The sequence below is a fragment of the Heterodontus francisci genome, chromosome 36, assembly GCF_036365525.1.
Source record: "Heterodontus francisci isolate sHetFra1 chromosome 36, sHetFra1.hap1, whole genome shotgun sequence".
Lineage (NCBI taxonomy): Eukaryota > Metazoa > Chordata > Chondrichthyes > Heterodontiformes > Heterodontidae > Heterodontus > Heterodontus francisci.
The window spans coordinates 35764709-35785664 of NC_090406.1; the positions used below are offsets into that span (position 1 = coordinate 35764709).

The following is a 20956-nucleotide window of genomic DNA, read 5'->3' on the forward strand; positions in this document are numbered from 1 at the left end:
CTGGGATCCCACTATTCAAATCTGAGTGTGCACATGTGAGTGTTGGGTGAGAAGGGGATTGGGCTTGGCAGCAGCAATCCATACGAAAATTGGGTAAGATGCCTAAATTCTGCCAATGGTGCTGGGCTTTACCCTGGCAAGAATCAGAATGTGCAGGAGAGGAGTGGGACAGATAAAGAGACTTCTCTATCATTCTCAATCTGAGACTTGATTTCTAGAACTCTCCAAAGCCCATTAACTGTTGCTAACTACCAGTTCAAAAAAAAAAGCCATTTAAATTATGTAACCAAAACCTTCTTACTGTGCAAGTCGTTAAAAAAAGATATTCTACTGGAAAAAAAATCTCAACATCTATTTACTAATGTCTAAACACTGAATTATTTTGGTGGGGAAATCTGTAAAACATACACTTTAAATCCTTGTTTTTATTGAGAGTGAAGAGGCTCCTCATTTTTGTAGGATTATGTCAGTGAAAGCTTTGGTTTTCCGTATCTCTAATGCACAAGAGGAAAGAAAGTAATGAATAAATAATACAGCTGGTGGAAGAATGATTAAACTGAAGCCAGTCCAGTTTCTGTGCAAGATCCAGTTCAGATTTTGCGAGATGCCGGAGGCTGGTGCTTGGAGTAACAGTGAGATGAGGGCACTGCGTGCGCTCCTGGTATCACACAGAGGTATGAGGTGGGAGCTCAGCCCTAATCCCGTGCAGGGTGCTTCACAGACACTGAAGGGAGAGAGAGAGACTGCATATCCGCACACAACACAGGGACAAATCACTTTCACGGCTATTCTCCTCTCCCCCACCCACTTTGGAGCTACACACTGCAGAAGGCACAACAAAACCAGGTGGCTTTCAACTGTATACAGCTGCTGTAACTACCAGCAGACTTCCAGGACTATTTCCCCTTGCCCTTTTCCCGACTAGTCCTGCCAAGCAGTAGCATTTGGACTCCAGTGCACGGCTAGGACAGGTGTGGAGGCAGCTACTTAAGAACATGAGCTGAGAAGAGCCCACAGATGGGTGATCAGTGAAGCCCTCCATGCATTCGTTGCCTGTTTGCTTTCCGAATCCTTCAGAGTGTTTTTTAAAAAAGAAGCTAACAAGGTAATTCAAGCGAGTGCTCATCCCGGGTGCATGCAGGAGCCGTTTGACACTGAAAACAAGGTAACAAAAACCTCTTTAGATTTCTTTTTGACTATTAATTATTTGCTGATTTTTTTTGTAATGTTAATCACAAATTTGTGAGCAAATTGCTACTCTACTGGAAAAGCATTAACCTCAATGTAATTGTCTTTTGACTAACCCTTCGCCTACTGTGCCTTTATACACATTTCTGCTGGATTCTGTTTCGCTTTAAACGATTTCGAAAGATGCTTTTAAAAAGCCATCTTCGACTTGGCAAAAATCTGGGATTTAAACTATATGTATATATATATATTACATTTCCCATAGCACTTAAGGCTTAGAGAAACTTGTAAATATTTGGTTTTTAAAAAGCGCTGACAGCCGACTACCTCCTGTCTCTGACTAGCACAGTAGCACTGTTTTACTTAGGTTATTTGCATGGTTTCTTTGAAATAACCATTGGCAACAGCTAATGGATAATCTGTTGTAAAATGAAAAATGCATTCCTTTTAATTGGATAAGTGTGTTGTGATTACCATCTATTAAACACCAGGAATAAATTCTCACTTTTCTAAAGGAGCGGGATGGGTTTAATGGTTGGGGCAGTGCCCTTCTCTTTACTGGTTATGGATTCGATATATCGTTCTGTGTAGATGCATGAAAGCAGGGTTCGGTTTCCGAATAGGAGACCACCGTCTTCTATCAGTAGTGCTTTACGTTCACCCTTCATTAGCTGCTTCAGTTGGTCGCCTGTTAGGCTCCTTTGTGAGCCCTCTATCTCCGCTGCACTCGTTACTCCGAATGGGGGAGGGCGAGGAACGTTCACTACTTGCTTTGTTTTCCGATCAGGGCTAGCCTGTTAAGTAATCTACAAATACTTGGAGTATGAGGAACGGGAACCTATATGCTCATGGGTTCGTAATAATAGAGCTCAAATCCTGTCCTCACCCGGAATATACACACACGCAATCACACTTTCCAGCAGCAGTCACTAGATAGCATCAGGAATCGGGAGACTGGATGATTTCACCCTCTGTAGCCCAGAGGTGTGTGGGACAATTGTAGCGGCCGGACTGAATGCTGGTGGTTAATTCAGCATCGAGTAGGGAAAGAACCTGAGACTTTTTCCTGGTCCGTATAGGTGAATGTGGGACATGTATCCACAGAAAAAGCAAGGGAGTCCTTTAGGCAATACTAGCAGATTTCACCTGCTCTTCCTTCGATGTACCAGACCTGAAAATTATTAGTTGTCAGACAAAGGAAAAGTGACAAAGTTTAGGAATCTTCCAATTGTGCAACCCTTTCCTTAAAAAAAACCTAAGCAACTACTGCAGGCAATTCTTTGTGTTTCCAGTCTTCTGAGTACACCCATAGAGATATTTCCTTCATCGTAACTATCCTTTGTCTTGTTACTGGCTATATGTGTTAATTAAATATTGCAAGGATGTCTTTCTCATCTATCTCTGTTTAGATTTCAGTGCTGGCATGTTACACATTTCCCAATATGTTGTATTCTGCTAGTAAGAGCCATTTGGCTTTTACAGTAATATAAAAGCAAAATACTGCGGATGCTGGAAATCTGAAACAAAAACAAGAAATGCTGGAATCACTCAGCAGGTCTGGCAGCATCTGTGGAAAGAGAAGCAGAGTTAACGTTTCGGGTCAGTGACCCTTCTTCGGAACTGATTTTAATCTCATCTGAGTTCCGAAGAAGGGTCACTGACCCGAAACGTTAACTCTGCTTCTCTTTCCACAGATGCTGCCAGACCTGCTGAGTGATTCCAGCATTTCTTGTTTTTGTTTTGGCTTTTACAGTCATCTTCCCTTAATGGAGATATTCCTAAATCTGTTGCATTGTGCTAGGTGTTAATCCCCATCAGGGAGCTGGGCCCCATGCTGCTTTGTTTTTAGCGCATTTTGTGGTGATATTCTCATCCAACCTGTTCACTTCAGATCTGTGCCTTCAATTCCATTTCACTGGCAGAATTTAGGCAAATCTATAAAGACTCATTTGGGAGATACTGGCTACTTTGACTGAATACCTCCTGGTTTTAGATGGAGTTTAGTGGAGAACGCATTCCCCATGAATTGTAAACTATGGGATCGAAAACAAAACACTGAAGTGACTGATCTGCTTTAGTTGCACTGTAAGTGAATCAATATATTCAGAACCAGGACCCAAGATCGAGAGCAGGCTGATTAGTAAACAAGGTGATCGCCAAGTGACTTAATTGATCCCAGCTTTCCTAGTTAGGAGTGGTCAAGTTTAGGAATGCAGAGTCCATTTATTTTTTTTGCATGCTGGATTCTAAAATGAAAAGCATACATGAAATGCCTAATGTTTTTAAAACATAAGATTCCCCCCCCCCCCCCCCCATCCCACCCCCAGACCCTGCCGTCCTGCCTTTTGGTTTCTGTGTCACAATGTGGAGATTATAGTTATTCAATGAATTTTCCCTATCAGCTAAACATACATCAGAACTTGAGCCATGATCCTAGCCACAACTCTGCCACATCCCACCTGCTGGCTAGTTTTGGTCCTGGAGAGCCAATGGAGGGTAAAAATCAGACAGGGTGTAAAGCAGGTGGTCTGATCTGATCCTTTTTGTTTGCCTCTGGGCAGATGAGATTAAAATACTCCCTTGGTTAGGATTTTTCTGTTGAGGAACCAGGGTGAGTGGAAAGGGCTCATCAGATAGGATACCACCAAGGTTGTAAACAGCAGGAATAAAGACCGGCAAATGAAGAAGTAAGAAGAAAAAAAAGCAAGCTTTTCGATCACAACTTATCCGCTTTTGCAAAATTGTCTCAAAGCATTTTACACACCATGAATTATTTTGAAATGCTGTGACTGTTATCAAAATGATCCTCAATTTGCACACAAAGCTATTACAAATGAAAGATATTGGACAAGGGAGGACTGTTATCTAGGAAACTGTACTATTCTTCCTTGAAAAATCCTTAACATCCACTTAAACATCACATCTTAGGATGGCACCTCTGACAGCGCAGCATTCTCTCAATACTGCACTGTCGTATCAGCCAAGATTATGTGCTCAAGTCCTAGAGTGAGGCTTGAACCTATGGCCTTCTGCCATAGACATATAGAGGGAAGAGTGCTATCAACTAACACTTGATGATTAGATGACATCAGTTTCAAACTGCACTCTCCTATAACCATTAGGAAGAAGAATGGCAGTTGATCCCTTTAAGAACATGAGCAAAGCCACTTCTGAAATTTAAATGAAGTTCTCAGAATGCAGAAATCCAACAAGGGAATTGGAGCCTGTTCATCAGCCAATCAGATTGTGTAACTTTAATAAAGCATCTATTAATAAAAAATGAATTAAATTTGCATTTCTCTTTTATTGAAGTAAATTCTGCATATGAAGAAAACATACTGTGCCTTATACAAGCTTCTAATTGCATTCGATTAAATGTAAGATTCAGATTTTTACAGAATTATTGTTTTTAGATCGTCTGCTTTGGTTAACCCTTTGATTACCTTGGCAAAGCAATTTTGTCCCTCTCATGAAGATGGTCACTGCTTTTCATCACCTTTTCTGGTTGTTAGTATTGTGCTGAGTTAGCTAATCCCAGGTTGGGTTAACCATTAGGACACTACAATAAAAGCAAAGTACTGCAGATGCTGGAAATCTGAAATAAAAAGAAGAAAGGTCATTGACCTGAAACGTTAACTCTGCTTCTCTCTTCACAGATACTGCCAGACCTGCTGGTATTTCCAGCATTTGTTTTTATTTTATATTATATATTAGTGCACTACAATTGGCCTCAGAACCCCTATGCTCCAATAAAAACAGGAAGGTTTCTCACTGTCGATCGCTGTTTAATGACTTCCAGCTAAGAAGTGAATGTGTGCCGATTCCTGTCCCCACCTAATGTGATGCCTTCCTCAGTTAAATAGCTCATTGCCCCTCCCTTTACATATGAAGCCTGAACTCCCAACTCCAGCATGCATCTGAGGGTAGATTAGCAACTTGCTGCTCAGGGAAACACTGGCATCAGCTGCCTCTTACTGAAACCTAATGGGCCCGATTTTGCTTTGGCTGGGCATCTAACAGCCTCTGCTGTTATTTAGACTTGCCCGTGGGCATTTAGGTTTTTAAAGCTCTTCTGTGGCAAGTGTGCGCTGATAGCATTGCAGGGAGGTGAACAGGGCAGTAACTATCTCCTTAGCCAATCAGATTGAAGGATTATGGAATAAAAAGCGCAGAACTGTGAAGGAAGAGTAAATTAGAGTGAGTGAATTCAATGCCAAATCAGGTACTGAAAGAGATGTAAAGAGGAAAAGAAAGATTGGATTGAGAGAGAGAATAAAAAAACAAAGGAAAAGGTAAATAAAATTACATTTTTACATTTTTTTAAATATCTGACAGTTAAAACCTAAAGGAATAAGATTCCACTCCTGTAATGATTTTTCATGTCAGAGAAGTTGATTGGCAGTAATTCACACTTACCATTTGTTACAAGGGTACTTACACTGGAATGGACAAGACTTAACTTGAGAATTCTCCCCACTTCATTAACTGCAGCTCATCCATATTTTGTACTGCACCAAGTTCTGCTCACCCATCATCCCTTGTTTCATAGATCTTTATTGGCCCCCAATCCCCAAATGCCTGAAATTTAAATTCTCATTCTGGGATCCTCATGGCCTTGCACCTCTCTATCTCCGTGACCATCTCTAGCCTTAGTATCCTCTGAGAACTCTACACTACTCCTACTCTGATCGGTTGTGCATCCCCAAATCCCTTTACCCTACTGCTGATGGCAACCAACTAGGTCCCACACTCTGGAATTCGCAACCTAAACCAATCTACCTCTCACCTCCTCCCCTTCCTTTTAAGAATCTCCTTAAAGCCAATCCCTGACAAAGCTTTTGTTCATCCTTTTAATATCTCTAGCTGCCTCAATGTTTATCCATTTTCAAGGTGCGATCTATATGTAAGTTATTTTCTAAATGATGTCATGTGAAAGGGATTGGATGGTGTGTCGCAATATGCAATACACAAGTGTTTCTAAAAACAAATGGAAAAAAGGTTTAACAGACACTTTCATTGAATGAGGGTTCTTTTTAAAATGTAGGTTGCTGTATTTTACCTGGATTTGCCACTGTAGGTTCACTTGTGTGTCTTGGCTTGGCATTGTGGATTTGCTGACATGCTTTATTTGCATTTGGTAGTGTAGGGTTGTTGTTGTTGTCTAGGTTTGTTAGAATAATTCTAATGCTGTGTTTCACTGGGTTTGGTAATATAGATGAATTTACAATGACTGCTTTGCTGGATTCCAGCCCTCCAGCAATTCCAACATGCTTTGTCCTGGTGCAGCATTGGGCTTCTATCAGGTTAGCTGATACTGTGTGTTGTATTGAACTAGGTGGAACACTGACTACTTAGACTCATCCTGAATCAAATCTATTTGTTTCTGATCCCATTTTAAATCAGCATCAGGAGTCGGGAGTTTCATTTAGCAAACATCACCAAAGTGACAGTAAGGTGGTGAAGAAGGCATAGGGAATCCTTTCCTGTATTAGCCAAGGTATAGAATATAAGAGTAGGGAGGTTATGCTGGAACTATATAAAACATTAGTTAGGCTATAACTTGAGTACTGTGTGCAGTTCTGGTTACCTCATTACAGAAAGGATGTAATTGCACGAGAGAGGGTACAGAGGAGATTTACAAGGATGTTGCCAGGACTGGAAAATTGCAGCTATGAGGAAAGATTGGATAGGCTGGGGTTGTTCTCCGTGGAACAGAGAAGACTGAGGGGAGATCTGATTGAAATGTACAAAATTTTGAGGGGATAGAGTGGAGGTGAAGGGTCTATTCACCTTAGCAGAGAGGTTAGTGACTAGGGGGCATAGATTTAAAGTGATAGAAAAATTAGAGGGGAGATGAGGGAAAACTTTTTTATCTAGAGGGTGGTGTGGGTCTGGAACTCACTGCTTGAAAAGGTAGTAGAGGCAGAAACCCTCAACTCATTCAAAGGAGTCTGGATATGCACCTCAAGTGCCGTAATCTGCAGGGCTATGGACCGAATGCTGGAAGGATCGTTTTTCGGCCAGCACAGACATGATGGGCCAAGTGACCTCTTTCTGTGCCATAAACTTTCTATGATTCTATAATGTGACATCAATACAAGGGATTTGATTTCTTTCCCACATATCCAGCCAAAACTGACCGTCCAATTCCCATTGGAAAATAATTGGATTTCCTGAAATTCTCAAGGGTAAAAGGGTTAATTCAATGCAGCTGAGCATTCAGAGCAAATAACATCCATCTCATTGTGCAATAGGTCTCATCATCGAACTTTACAGATTGTCCCTGCTGTAAAATGTCAATGAGTGTGAATTACACATTTGACAGGGGATATAGCTGCTTTTACTAGTTTGTTGGACCAGTGTGTGGGGGAGTAGCTTCAAGTTGTTAGCCTTTTTTTTGTTGCTTTGTAACTTATTAAATATATAACTCCAAGTGCATAAATGAAAGACTAGGTCTGCACTCAACATGTGGGAGTGAGTGCATTCAACTGATTGTTCTGCATCACCAGGCTTACAAGACATCCCACGCATTGAGAACAGTCCAGTTCTTCACCTCCCTCTGCTAGATTCATTTTTGTTTAGATTTTCCAGGATAAGCTGACCCCTGAAACACTGATTCAAACCATTCCAAACTATCTCTGTTCATGAAAACAAAAACCCTGGCCTAGCAAATTCTCCTACTGCACCAAACAGCAAGAAAGCATGGATTCATCTTCTTGACTGCCCACATCCTTAACTGTACATCTTGCCTTTTCCATTGGAGGCAAATTTTTGACACACTTTTACCAGGAAGAGGCTTTGCTGACGAGTATTCCTGGGTGTGGCCCTGGGTGGGTTCAAAGATCGTTACAGCCACACTCCAGAGGTTTTCAAACATTCTCAGTTCCTGATGCATTAGTTTGCAGTGATCAACTTGGAGTGGAATTATATCAGTATTGCTAATCATGTTGGCATGGTCCTGCTATATTTTTAAATATGTCAATGTGCTTAATACTATGCTGTCTCTTTGAGCTTTCGAATTTCTCCTGAGAAACTGTTCTTCTTCAGGTGATCTGAAAACTATAACCAAGGCAGTTCAGTTTATTGATCTCTTTTTTGTAAACCAAAGAAGGTCCAAAAAGAACAGCCTCCCCAACAGGGTCTTGTTGAGTCCATTAATATAAAGCTGTTGCAACTAAAGCAATTTGACACCAATAAACTTGAGCTGAGAGAATACTTTATTTAGGAGCAAGGAAATGGCATTTGAGCCAATAAGCCCACCCTTTCTAAAAGAAAACCTCCCGTTTTATTTCCTTCCTTGTTCAAAGTTGCTCAGTCTTTCTGAGGTTGCATGGTACCCACAGCCCTCTGACAACTCAAACAATCATCATTCTCTGTGTGTGAGCCTATCCAGGCACTATTGGCAGCTCATTACTCCATGGGAACATCAGAGCTGAGGTCCAACCTTTCCTCAAATAGTATTCATGGATGTGAAAAAAAAAATACCACAGTTGCTGGAAATCTGGAATAAAAGCGGAAACTGCTGGAAATACTCAGCAGGCCAGACAGCATCCGTGGAGAGAGAGAAACCGAGTTAAAGTTTCAGGTTGATGACCGTTCGTCAGAACTGAAAGAAGTTAGAAGACAAACAGAAATCCTGTCTTATCGGTCAGCTTTACAATGACAGTGCACTTACAAACTGAATCAAGTGAATTTAATGATTGTCAATTACAATGGAACAAAGGAACTGGTGTTATCGATTTGATAGATAGTGCTCTGCTGAAGTGGATAGTCTGCGAGTGTCGAACTGAGACAAAAGCTCAGGATCCTTTTCATCTGGACATAGAAACATGAGTAGACCACTCAACCAGTCAAGGGTACTCTGTCATTCAGTTAGATCATGGCTGCTCTGTATCTCAAATCTATTTACCCACCATAACTCCATATCCCTCGATACTCTCTCTGCATTTCTTTGCAGACAAAGATTTTAGGAAAGCTGTACTCATCAGTTGCAGGGCCACTGGTGGCTAGTCAGGCCTATCCCTGACTGGCAGATTCTCCCACAGCGCGTACAAGTGAAGGTGTAGTCACTGCTGGGGGCAATTGGATATATCCTTCTCCTCTTCTTTTTCATGCCGGTTCTTCGCTCAGTCTCAAAGGTGTCTGTAGCCCTCCTGATGTAACATCTCCAGGCATCCCGATCTATGGCCTGCACGTCCCACTGGCAATAACCAATATGGCACATAGAGAGAGATGATTTCAGGGAGTCCTTGAAATGTTTGCGTGGAGGCCCTCTGTTCCTTTTACCAGTGGTCAGCTCTCCATACAACACGATCTTGGGCAGGTGACTGTTGTCCATCTGGGCAATGTGACCCGCCCAATGCAATTGGCTTTGCCAGAGGATGTCCTCAACGCTGATGATGTTGGCTATTTCCAGGACTTCCGTGTTTGAGATGCGGTCCTACCAGCAGATCTTGAGGATACTGCGGAGGAAGCGCTCTACATGATGGTGGTTTAGGACTCATGACTTGGCGCCATACAGAAGGGTGGTGAGGACTACGGCTTTGTGCACTTTGAGTATGGTCTGTGTTCTGAGGCTGTGGTTGCTCCACACTCATTTGTAGAATCTGCCGAATGTACTGTTTGCTTTTGAAAGCCTATTGTCCACTTCCCTGTCTATGGTGGCATCAAACGAGATGATGCCCCCCTGATAAGTAAATTGCTTGACAGCATTCAGCTTGGTTCCCTTGATGACAATGCTTGGTGGTCTATGTTCTTCTTGGGGTGCAGGCTGATGCAGGACTTCAGTTTTCTTTAAACTGATTTTTAGTCCGAAGAGTTGTGCCGCCTCGGAAAAACATGTTATATGTTGCAGTTCTGACTGACTGTGGGCCAGGAGAGTGCAGTCATCGGCAAAAAGAGGTTCACATGGGTTTTTCTTCTGTCTTTGTTTGAGCCTGAAAACGCCTGAGGTTGAAAAGGCCTCCAACAGTCTGGGAGCATATGTAAACACCCTCCTTAACGTCTTCCGCTGCCTGCTGCAGTATCATGAAAAAGATTGTGAATAAGGTTGGGGCCAGCACACATCCCTGTTTCACGCCATTGGAGATACGGAAGGGACTCGAGAGGTCGCTGTTTTGCTTGACCTGTCTGTACTGATTTTCATGAAACTGCTTCACCATAGCTAGGAACCTGGGTGGGTATCCAGGTTTTTCAAGGATTTTCCAAAGTCCATCCCTGCTCACAGCATCTAATGCCTTGGTGAGGTCTACGAAAGTGACGTACAGGCCTTTGGTTTGCTCATGACACTTTTCTTGTAATTGTCTGAGTGCAAATACCATGTCTGTGGTGCCTCTGTTTGCTCTGAAACTACAATGGCTCTCTGAGAGGTTTTCTTCTGCAATGGTAGGTACAAGCCTGTTCAGAAGTATTCTAGCCAGGATTTTCCCAGCAATACAAAGGAGGGTGATCCCACTGTAGCAGTCTGATTTTTTTTGTCTTTTGTTTTTGTCCAAGGTGATAATGGCATCATGAAGGTCCCATGGAATCCTGCCCTGTTCCCAGCAGGCCGTGAAAAACTCATGGAGCTTGGTGTATATTGCAGGGCACCATGCTTCAAGGCTTCGGGTGGCATTCCGGGGGCTTTGTTGATCTTCATCTGGTTGATGGCGGTCACAGTTGCCTCCAGAGTTAGGCTCTCATCCAGTTCTTCTTTGACAGGCTGTTGTTGAATGCATTTGATGGCAGTATCATGCACTGTGCACTTGGCGCTGAAGAGAGTTTCAGAGTGCTCTGACCAGCAATCCAGGACTGACTGCTTGTTGGTGTGTAGGGTCTTGCCGTGACGCTCCTCAAGGTTTTGCGTTTGATATGCTGGTCCATAGACATATGAACATATGAATTAGGAGCAGGAATAGGCCACTCGGCCCTTCGAGCCTGCTCTGCCATTAAGTAAGTTCATGGCGGAACTGATTACTCCACATTTCCTCGTACCCCTGATAACCTTCCACCCTCTTGCTTATCAAGAATCTTTCTACCTCTGCCTTCAAAAGATTTAAAGACTCTGCTTCCACCATCTTTTGAGGAAGAGAATTCCAAAGACACTCAACCCTCTGAGAGAAAACATTTCGCCCTATCTGTCTTAAATGGGCGACCCCTTATTTTTAAAGAGTGACCCCCTAGTTCTAGATTCTCTCACAAGGGTAAAAATCCTTTCCACATCCACCCTGTCAAGACCCCCTCAGGATCTTGTATGTTTCAATCAAGTCGCCTCTTTCTCTTCTACAAACCTAGCCTGTCCAATCTTTCCTCGTAAGACAGCCTTCCCATTCCAGGTATTAGTCTAGTAAACCTTCTCTGTACTGCCTCCAACACATTTACATCCTTCCTGAAATAAGGAGACCAATACTGTACACAGTACTCCAGATGTGGCCTCACCAATGCCCTGTATAGCTGAAGCATAACCTCCTACTTTTGTATTCAATTCCCCTCGCGATAAACGATAACATTCTATTAGCTTTCTGAATTACGTGCTGTACCTGCATACTAACCTTTTGCGATTCATGCACCAGGACACCCAGATCCCTCTGCAACTCGAAACTCTGCAATCTCTCACCATTTCGATAATATGCTTTGTTTTATTCTTCCTGCCAAAGTTAACACTTTCCCACATTGTACTCCATTTGCCAGGTCTTTGCCCACTCATTTAACCGATAATATGCTTTGTTTTATTCTTCCTGCCAAAGTTAACACTTTCCCACATTGTACTCCATTTGCCAGGTCTTTGCCCATTCATTTAACCTATCTATATCCCTTATGTCCTCTTCACAACTTAATTTCCTACCTATCTTTGTGTCATCAGCAAATTTAGCAATCATACCTTCGGTCCATTCATCTAAGTCATTTATATAAATTGTAAAAAGTTGAGGCCCCAGCACAGATCCCTGTGGCACACCACTCATTACGTCTTGCCAACCAGAAAATGACCCATTTATGCCTATTCTCTGTTTCCTGTTAGCTAGTCAATCTTCTATCCATGCCAATATATTACCCCCTACATCATGAACTTTTATTTTCTGCAATAACCTTTGATGTGGCACCTTATCAAATGCCTTTTGGAAATCTAAGTGCAATACATCCACCGGTTCCCCTTTATCCACAGCACATGTAACTTCCTCAAAGAACTCTAATAAATTGGTTAAACATGATTTCCCTTTCACAAAACCATGTTGACTCTGCCTCATTGCCTTGAATTTTTCTAAATGCCCTGTTATTTAGTTTTTTTTTTAGTTTAGAGATACAGCACTGAAACAGGCCCTTCGGCCCACCGAGTCTGTGCCGACCATCAACCACCCATTTATACTAATCCTACACTAATCCCATATTCCTACCACATCCCCACCTGTCCCTATATTTCCCTACCACCTACCTATACTAGGGGCAATTTATAATGGCCAATTTACCTACCAACCTGCAAGTCATTTGGCTTGTGGGAGGAAACCGGAGCACCCGGAGGAAACCCACGCAGACACAGGGAGAACTTGCAAACTCCACACAGGCAGCGCCCAGAATTGAACCCGGGTCTAACATTTTCCCTTAGACAGATGTTAAGCTAACTGGCCTGTAGTTTCCTGCTTTCTGTCTCCCTCACTTTTTGAATAAAGGAGTTACATTCGCTATTTTCCAATCTAACGGAACCTTCCCCGAATCTAGGGAATTTCAGAAAATTAAAACTAACGCATCAACTATCTCACTCGTCACTTCATTTAACACCCTCGACTGAAGTCCATCAGGACCTGGGGACCTGTCAGCCAGATTTCAGTGCTTCATAGAAACTTCTTATGTCACCAGTATCGATGTACAGTTGAGATTTTTCCGCAAGTGCAATCCACCAGTCATTTTGGATGTTCCTCGCCTGCTGGAAAGTGAGAACAATGCTCGACTCTGGTAACAATAGCCACGACAACAACGTTCAGCCCTGTTCGCTCAGACGCATTTTTCCTCAAAAATATACTTTGTTCATAAAAATCTCTGAACAAAAAAAAATTACAAAGCAATTACAAGTTGACATTCCAGAAAGTGCAAAAGAAATCTGTTTTCTTCAATACAGAACGCCAGTTGCCTCGCAACCCTTCCATTCCATTTTACATGCAATGTACATTTGCATTACACAGCAAAACCATATTCTGGTGCATACAGCCCGAGGGGTTTACACATGTTCCAGCCCCTCAGTTCATTATGGCGGGAGGTCTTTCCCCATTGAGCCTTTGCAGCACCTGCCCCAAGCTTTAATGCATCCCTCAGCACGTAGTCCTGGACCTTAGAATGTGCCAGTCTGCAACACTTGGTCATGGACAACTCTTTGCACTGGAATACCAGCAAGTTTTGGGCAGACCAAAGAGCATCTTTCACTGAATTGATGGTCCTCCAGCAGCAGCTGATGTTTATCTCGGTTTGTGTCCCTGGGAACAGACCGTAGACCTCCTGTGTTAGAGCTGCTTGGGATGAACCTCGACAAAAACCACTGCATCTCTTTCAACCCCTGCTTTGCAAAAGCACATTCAAGAAGGAGGTGGGCAACAGTCTCTTCCCCACCACAGCCACCGCGAGGGCAGCATGCAGAGGTGGTGAGATTCTGGGTGTGCAGGAAGGATCTGACGGGGAGAACCCTTCTCACCAAGCCAAGCTACGTCTTGGTACTTGCTTGAAAGTTCTGGTGATGAGGCATTCTGCCAAATGACTGACAGTCTGCTCAGGGAACCATCCGACAAGATCCAGTCGTCGCTTCCGGGAGTTTTACTCGTCTAAAGGACCTGACGGCCTTTGTCAGCTTGTCCAGAGTTAGCAGTTTGTCCAGACTCTCCTGTATGCTGTCATCTAAGACCTCCGTGAAAGGAGACAGGAAGGACTGAGAGGCCGTGCTGTCCGTGGGTTTCACGTTGTACAACCCAGCATAAAAGGTTTGCTAATCTTTAGTATGTCAGACTGCGAAGACATTATCGAGCTATCCTCCTCCTCCTTCAGGCTGCTGATCACAGAGCTCTCTGTGTACCTTTTAGAAGAAGAAATGTGAGCATATCTCATCCTGCTCAATGGAGTGGACTCTGGACCGGAAGATGATTTTGGAGGCCTCCATGGCAAAGAGCAAGGCCTGTTGGCTCTTTACCTCTTGGAGGTCCTCCTTGACCTCGACCATCGACTGCAGCCGGAGCAGATTTTGCTTTCCTTTCTGGAATCAGGACATTTGTCTCTCTCTCTCTCACCCTCCTCAACACTTTTTGAAGATAAAGAACCTCTTGATGTTCGCCTTGATCGCTTCCTACCTGTACACCAGAGATTCAAAGAGGGGTTTCACGGTTCTCCAAACTTTTGTAATCCCTTTTTGAGTTCCTCAATGTTCTCTGGGGTTAGCAGTGTAACACTCCGCTTCCATGTCCCCCTGCCAACCCGCTGTCCTGTAAGTGACAGTCGGCCAGTAAGAGGCAGTGGTCAGAGAAGAACGCCGGCTTGACGTCGGTGGATCTGACCGTGATAGCATGGGTCACAAACAGGAAGTCGATCCAGGAATGGGCAGACCCTCTGATCTTGATCAGATCTGCAGGTTTGCTGAAGACGTCGTGCAGCTTGGCATCTTTTACATCCATTAGGAATCCGGACATAGCGTCCAGTTTGTTGTCGTCACTGCCGGATCGTCCAGCTGCATCGATGATGCAGTTGAAGTCACCACCGAGAATGACCAGCCGATCGCTGCATTGAACCGGGGCATACACATTGATCAACCGGAGTGGAGCATTGTTTTACATTATATTTGCTAGGAGCGGGCGACTGCCCACCACCTCCTTAACCTCGGAGATGGTGAAGTTGCCTCCCCGTAGCTGAATACCCAGGCTGGAGGAACAGGAATCATTTCCCCCTGACCAGATCGATGGCCCATGGGACCACCATCGCGACCATTGTCTGTAGGCTCTGAGGTGCGGAATTCCACACTCCTGCAGAAACAGCAGGTTGGCTTTGACCTTGGCGAGGTAGTCCAAGGTCGAAACACATTTGCGTAGTGGATTTAATGCTACGCATGTTAATCAAAGCAATCTTTATACCATTTTAAACTTGGGTGTTGCCTCCCACACCAGGTCTCCTTGTTAGTCCCAGTCCTTGGGTATGTTCCTGCATACCCATAGTGTACACAAGTTTTTTCACATTCGTTGGGCTCAGAAACCCCTCCTGGTTACTCATGGGTTTGTTTTGCTGGGGTGACATCGGCGGGGGGTGGGGGGTTGGTGGTTCCTGTAGGCAGCAAGGCTTGGGCTGTCCTCTGCTGGTGGTGTCTTTCCCCTCTCTTCCTCCTCGAAGCCATCACTGCTCCCGGCTTCCCGGAGCTGGAGTGTGCCAGACGCTTCGTTGCTCTCAGTCTCCCAGAGCTGGAGGGTGCTGGGCATCTTGCTGGGTTCGGCGCTTTGGGTTTGGGGCGCGCTGGGCCCGTCACAGTTTCCAGTGCCCCAGAGCTGGGGGGCTTTCTCTTCCAGCTCCTTTGAGTTCTTCCGCTTCTTTTGCAGGTGCCTTCATTCTGGCCCTTCCTCGTCCAATGAGGATGATCTGCCATAGTCTATCTCAGACGGTAGCCTCCTCTTGCCACTGGTTTGGGTGGTGAACCTGTACCTTTTTTGGAGGCTGCTTCTTTGTGGTTTTCCTTTGTACCACTTGCCACTGACCAGTTTGTCCGTCTGTTGCCTCCTCCTCCATTGATTCTGTCTGTAGAGGAGGGGTTTCTGGGCACGGGGTAGGTGTTGGGTCGCTGGTTGCAGCTGCCTTCCCTTTCTTCTTCTCAGATAGACTTTCCTCGCTGCGGAGAGGATTGCTTGTCTCCTTCCCAGCACCAGACGCATTCACTGTTCCTTCTCCTGGCCTTTCCTTGGACCTTGCCGCCTGAGCATACCTGAGGCAGGGTTTGGGGCAGGTTTTGTAGAGGTGACCTGCCTCACCGCACAGGTTGCAGCACTTACTCTGTTTACAGTCGTTGGTCTGATGACCTTCTTTCTTGCAATTCTTGCAGACAATTGTGCTGCAGTTGGCCGCCACATGACCAGATTTGCCACAAGTATGACAGACTCTGGGCTGCCCCACACAGACCAAGAAGCCTCGACTTCCCCCACTAGTGAAGCTGGAATGGAGATGGATTATGGCTCCATTGACATCAACCTTCAAGGTCACCTTGACCAGCTGCTTGTTGGTCCAAATCCCAAATGGATTTTTGGACTTTTTTTTTCCTCAAAAAAAATACTTTATTCATAAAATTATGTAAAAAAAAAAATTACAAAACAGCACCAAGTTGACATTACAGAAAGTGCAAAGGACATCCGTTTTCTTCAATACAGGAATCAGTTGCCTCACAACCCTTCCATTCCATTTTACATACAATGTACATTTTACAGCAAACCCATATTTGTGGTATACCAGCCTGAGAGGTTTTCCATAGGTCCAACCCTTGGTTCATTATGGCAGGAGGACCTTACACAGTGGTCTTTCCCCATTGAGCCTTTGTGGCGACTGCCCCAAGCTTTAATGCGTCCCTCAGCACGTAGTCCTGGACCTTGGAATGTGCCAGTCTGCAACATTCGGTCATGGACAACTTTTTGCACTGGAAGACCAGCCAGTTTCGGGCACACCAAAGAGCGTCTTTCATTGAATTGATGGTCCTCCAGCAGCAGTTTATGTTTATCTTGGTATGTGTCCCTGGGAACAGCCAGTAGAGCACAGACTCCTGTGTTACAGAGCTGCTTGGGATGAACCTTGACAAAAACCACTGCATCTCTTCTCACGCCTGCTTTGCAAATGCACATTCTAGAAGGAGGTGGGCAACTGTCTCTTCCCCACCACAGCCACCTCAAGGGCAGCGTGTGGAGGTGGTGAGATTCCGGGCGTGCAGGAAGGATCTGATGGGGAGGGCTCTTCTTGCTACCAGCCAAGCTACGTCTTGGTGCTTGTTTGAAAGTTCTGGTGATGAGGCATTCTGCCAAATGACTTTGGCAGTCTGCTCAGGGAACCATCCGACAGGATCCACCATCTCCTTTTCCCGTAGGGCCTTGAGGACATTCCGTGCAGACCACCGCCTGATGGATTGGTGGTCAAAGGTTTTTTTCCACAGAAATTTTTCCACGAAGGTCCTACTGGATGGACTGTTCTGCAGCAATGTGACCAGATCCATCCTTCACAACACCAGGGACAGATAGAACCTCAGTACATAGTGACACTTGCATACTGGGGCTCTACACACACAGCTTGGTATTGATGTAGTGGCCTTGAGCGAGGTCTGTTTCTCCGAGCAAGGCAGCCTGACAGACCTACACCCTCTATTGGTCAGGTAGACCACTAATGGGGATTTGTCCATTTCCATGGAAACATGGAGGGAAAGGGTCCTTTTTCCATTGCAATCAATGAAGGAGCTCCTGTAATGCATTGAAGTGTAGTGGAGAATATCCACTTGCTCTGGCAATTTAGTAGCTTTTTTGCATGACATCTCCCTGGCTCTATTAGCTTACCAATCAGCCTCGGTGGGAGTTAGGTGTTTCCTCTCCAAATTCTTGCTCTATTGAATCGATTTTGGCATTTAAGCAAATATCACTGAAATGTCAGCGGTTTGAGTGACATTATTCTCCGATAATTTCCTTTTGTCCAAGCAGATGGAACAATTATCAATATTTGTGTAAGAGAGATCTTTGTGGACAGGGTGGGGAATTCATTAAAATAGCATTCTCCAAAAATGTTGCAGTGTAGACTTCAGTTGAAAGCTAAGTCTGGTTGGGTTTGCATGCTGACTGTTAAAGTATCCTGAAGGGGGCACTGAGAGTTTTATTCAAATAAGCAGTAAACTATAGACCAGGAAAAGGATCCTTTTCCTCCTAGCATTGCGGAACGAGAGAATCTGGAAAGCACAGGAAAGGAAAATGAATAATTCAAAAATGTGGAATTTCAAATTTAACCATGCTTAAAGCGAGAATTGGTCCTAAAATTTCAAAAGGTTAGATGTAGACCAGGCAGGTTTATGCTTCTGTTTCCTTAGGATAGTTTCGGCTTTTGTTTAGTTAGGTCGCAGTTCCACTTCAATAACAAAAACAACTTATATTTATATAGCGCCTTTCATATAATAAAAGGTCCTAAAGCACATCACAGGAGCATTATAAAACAAAGTATGACAGAGCCACAAAAGGAGTTATTAAGTCAGATGACCGAAAGCTTGGTTAGATGTAGGTTTTAACCACTGTCTTGAAGGAGGAAAGTGAGGGAGGGAGGGTATTCCAGAGCTTGGGGCCTAGGCAACTGTAAGCATGGCCACCAACAGTGGAGGAATTAAAATCGGAGATGCACAAGAAGCCAGAATTAGAGGAGCCTATATATCGTGGAGGGTTTTACAGAGATAGGGGATGGGGGGGCCGGGTGCCGTGGAGGGATTTGAAAGCAATGATGAAAATTTTGAAATCAAGATGTTGCTTGACTGGGAGCCAGTGAAGGCCAGCGAGTAAAGGGGTGGTAGAGGAACGGGACTTGATGTGAGTTAAGACACAGGCAGCAGAGTTTTGGATGACCTCACGTTTGCGGAGACTAGAATGTGGGAGACCAGCCAGGACTGTGTTGGAATAGTCAAGTCTAGAGGTAACGAATGCATGAATGAGGGTTTCAGCAGCAGATGAGCTGGCTGTGTAGTTGCTTTGACAGTCAGAGGGTAGCAGATAGAGGCCAGCTTGTTCCCTTCAGAAGAGATGGGATTGGCAGAGAGTGATGTTCAGCCCATGTTATGGAATCGTTTCTACTTGGTTGTTCTGTAATATACTGGTGCTCTAAGGTTGCCAACGCTGGATGTAATCCAGGGGTTTTATCACATGACCTCCCACCATCTGGTACCACCTTCCCATGCCAATTGGAAAGCAAACAGACTCCCCATACCCAATTGGACGATACTTGTTGATCTCGAATATTTTTATACGAACAGAAGATGCTGGAAATGCTTTGCAGGTCAGGCAGCATCTGTGGAGAGAGAAACACAGGTTATCGACCTGAAATGTTAATTTTTTCATCAGAAGGGCAGTTTCACAGCAGTACTAGCAGCATAAGCAAGTGAGCGAAACCTGAGTTGTTTGGAAATCACAATTATAATTTAATATCTTGCAACTGGAGCTTACCCAATGGGTGGAGCAGATCCCACAGGCCAGCAAGCAGGAAACTGCATTGCCGGCCTGTGCAGATGGACCAAGGGCCAAAGTGAAATGGTGGTAGGGGCTACTAGTGGCAGCCAGTTGTATTACAACTCTGATTCTGCTGGCTGTGGCGATGTGAAAGAAGCAAGGTTGAGCTTCTTTCTGCTGCTCCAGAGGCAGTGGTGCTGTCTCATTTATCTTGCAGCGCTGTCATTGAATTAGGGCATGTAGCATGTAAGGTAAATGTAGCATCATTCACTCCCAGGCCTGTCCTGCACAGCAGACTTCCTACGAGCAATTATAGAGCAGCACAGTCACAGCCCTAGAAGATGTCATCGCCTGTCTTTTGAAGCCACAGGAAAGGGCAGGTGTGCAGCTATCCATTGTGGTCTGAATCAGAATTATCCAAGATCCTTTCCATTGTCAAGGACCTTCTCAATAATTGTTGATTAGATTCACCCATAAAGAACATTTATAAAGTTGTCTGGTGTCTCCAGGACACGGCCTTGAGCAACCTGAGTGAAAAACCTAGAGGGCATTGAAAATGATTTTTTTTCGACACTTTCATTAGTTATAAAGAATGGGTTGAGGGGAGGGGTTGTTCCCGAACAGTTAGGAATTACCTAGTTAACTAAGGAAGATTATGTTTGCTTCCAGTTGGCATAGGATGGTGGTGCTCACTGATGTCAGCCATGTGGGTGACTAATGGCCTATTCTCAGTGGCAGGATGGTTGGGGGTCATATGATGAAACTTTCTGGATCATGTCCAACCAGGTTTGGCACCTCTAGGTGCCATAGTGCATCCTCTGTCTGTGGAGCTTTCACCTTCATGGGTCAGCACCTTCAGAAAAGGTGGGAAGAAAACTGGAAAGAAAGCAAGCTCAGTTCTCCCTTTCCTGCACTGTGGGGTGTCCACTGCCATGGGGAGTGTGCCAAAAACTGTCAGGCAATATAGGGTTAATTGACAAGAAACAGTACATGCTGTGCAACCTTTCAGAGATTAAAAATGATCATCCTTCTACTGACAAAACCTATATTTAGATTCAAACAAAATGCCTCTTCAACAGCTTAAGACCATGCTTCGGTCTGAGCTGCTATCATCTTTCATTGGGAAGCAAAACAAATCCCACGTTGGTGAGACAAGTGTGAAGGAAATAGCTTCTTTATTTTTGTATCTGTTGTTCAATAACTGCTTCAAAGTCCATGGAGGCATTTCTGTAACGTAAGAAGTGAATCTTCCACTCCTGCAAAATTAGCAATTCAGCAAGTTACAAATTCTCAATTGTGTCTCAAGGTAATTGGTCTCCCTTTTCCAGTAAGTTGAAGAATACATGGCTGTCAGTGTATGATTTATCCTCTGCTGAATCTGCTGGCGCAAGCTGGGGTACAGTTTAACTGGTGTCAATTGACTGCCAATTCCTCACTCAAGCAGGCATTTTTCACAGGAAAGTGAGTGCCAGTAAACTGTTTGACTGTGTAAGGCATCGCAACCCAGCCTGATCCCCACACTTCACCTGCTTCCTGACAACCCATAATTGCACACTTTCCATGAGAAGTCACTAGATAGCAGTCAGCAACAGACTTGCCTTAGGGAGTCAAAA

At 44.3% G+C, this 20956-nt stretch overlaps 1 protein-coding gene across 3 annotated transcripts in view; it reads left to right on the forward strand.

The window, feature by feature from the left end:
* The first annotated feature begins 669 nt into the window (after positions 1-669).
* Positions 670-20956, forward strand: part of sema6bb (sema domain, transmembrane domain (TM), and cytoplasmic domain, (semaphorin) 6Bb) — a 578950-nt gene continuing 558663 nt past the window's right edge. For all 3 annotated transcript variants that reach the window (XM_068016533.1, XM_068016532.1, XM_068016534.1), the window contains exon 1: positions 670-1165. The gene's annotated coding sequence lies outside the window, so the exon portion shown is untranslated. The remainder of the gene's footprint in view (positions 1166-20956) is intronic.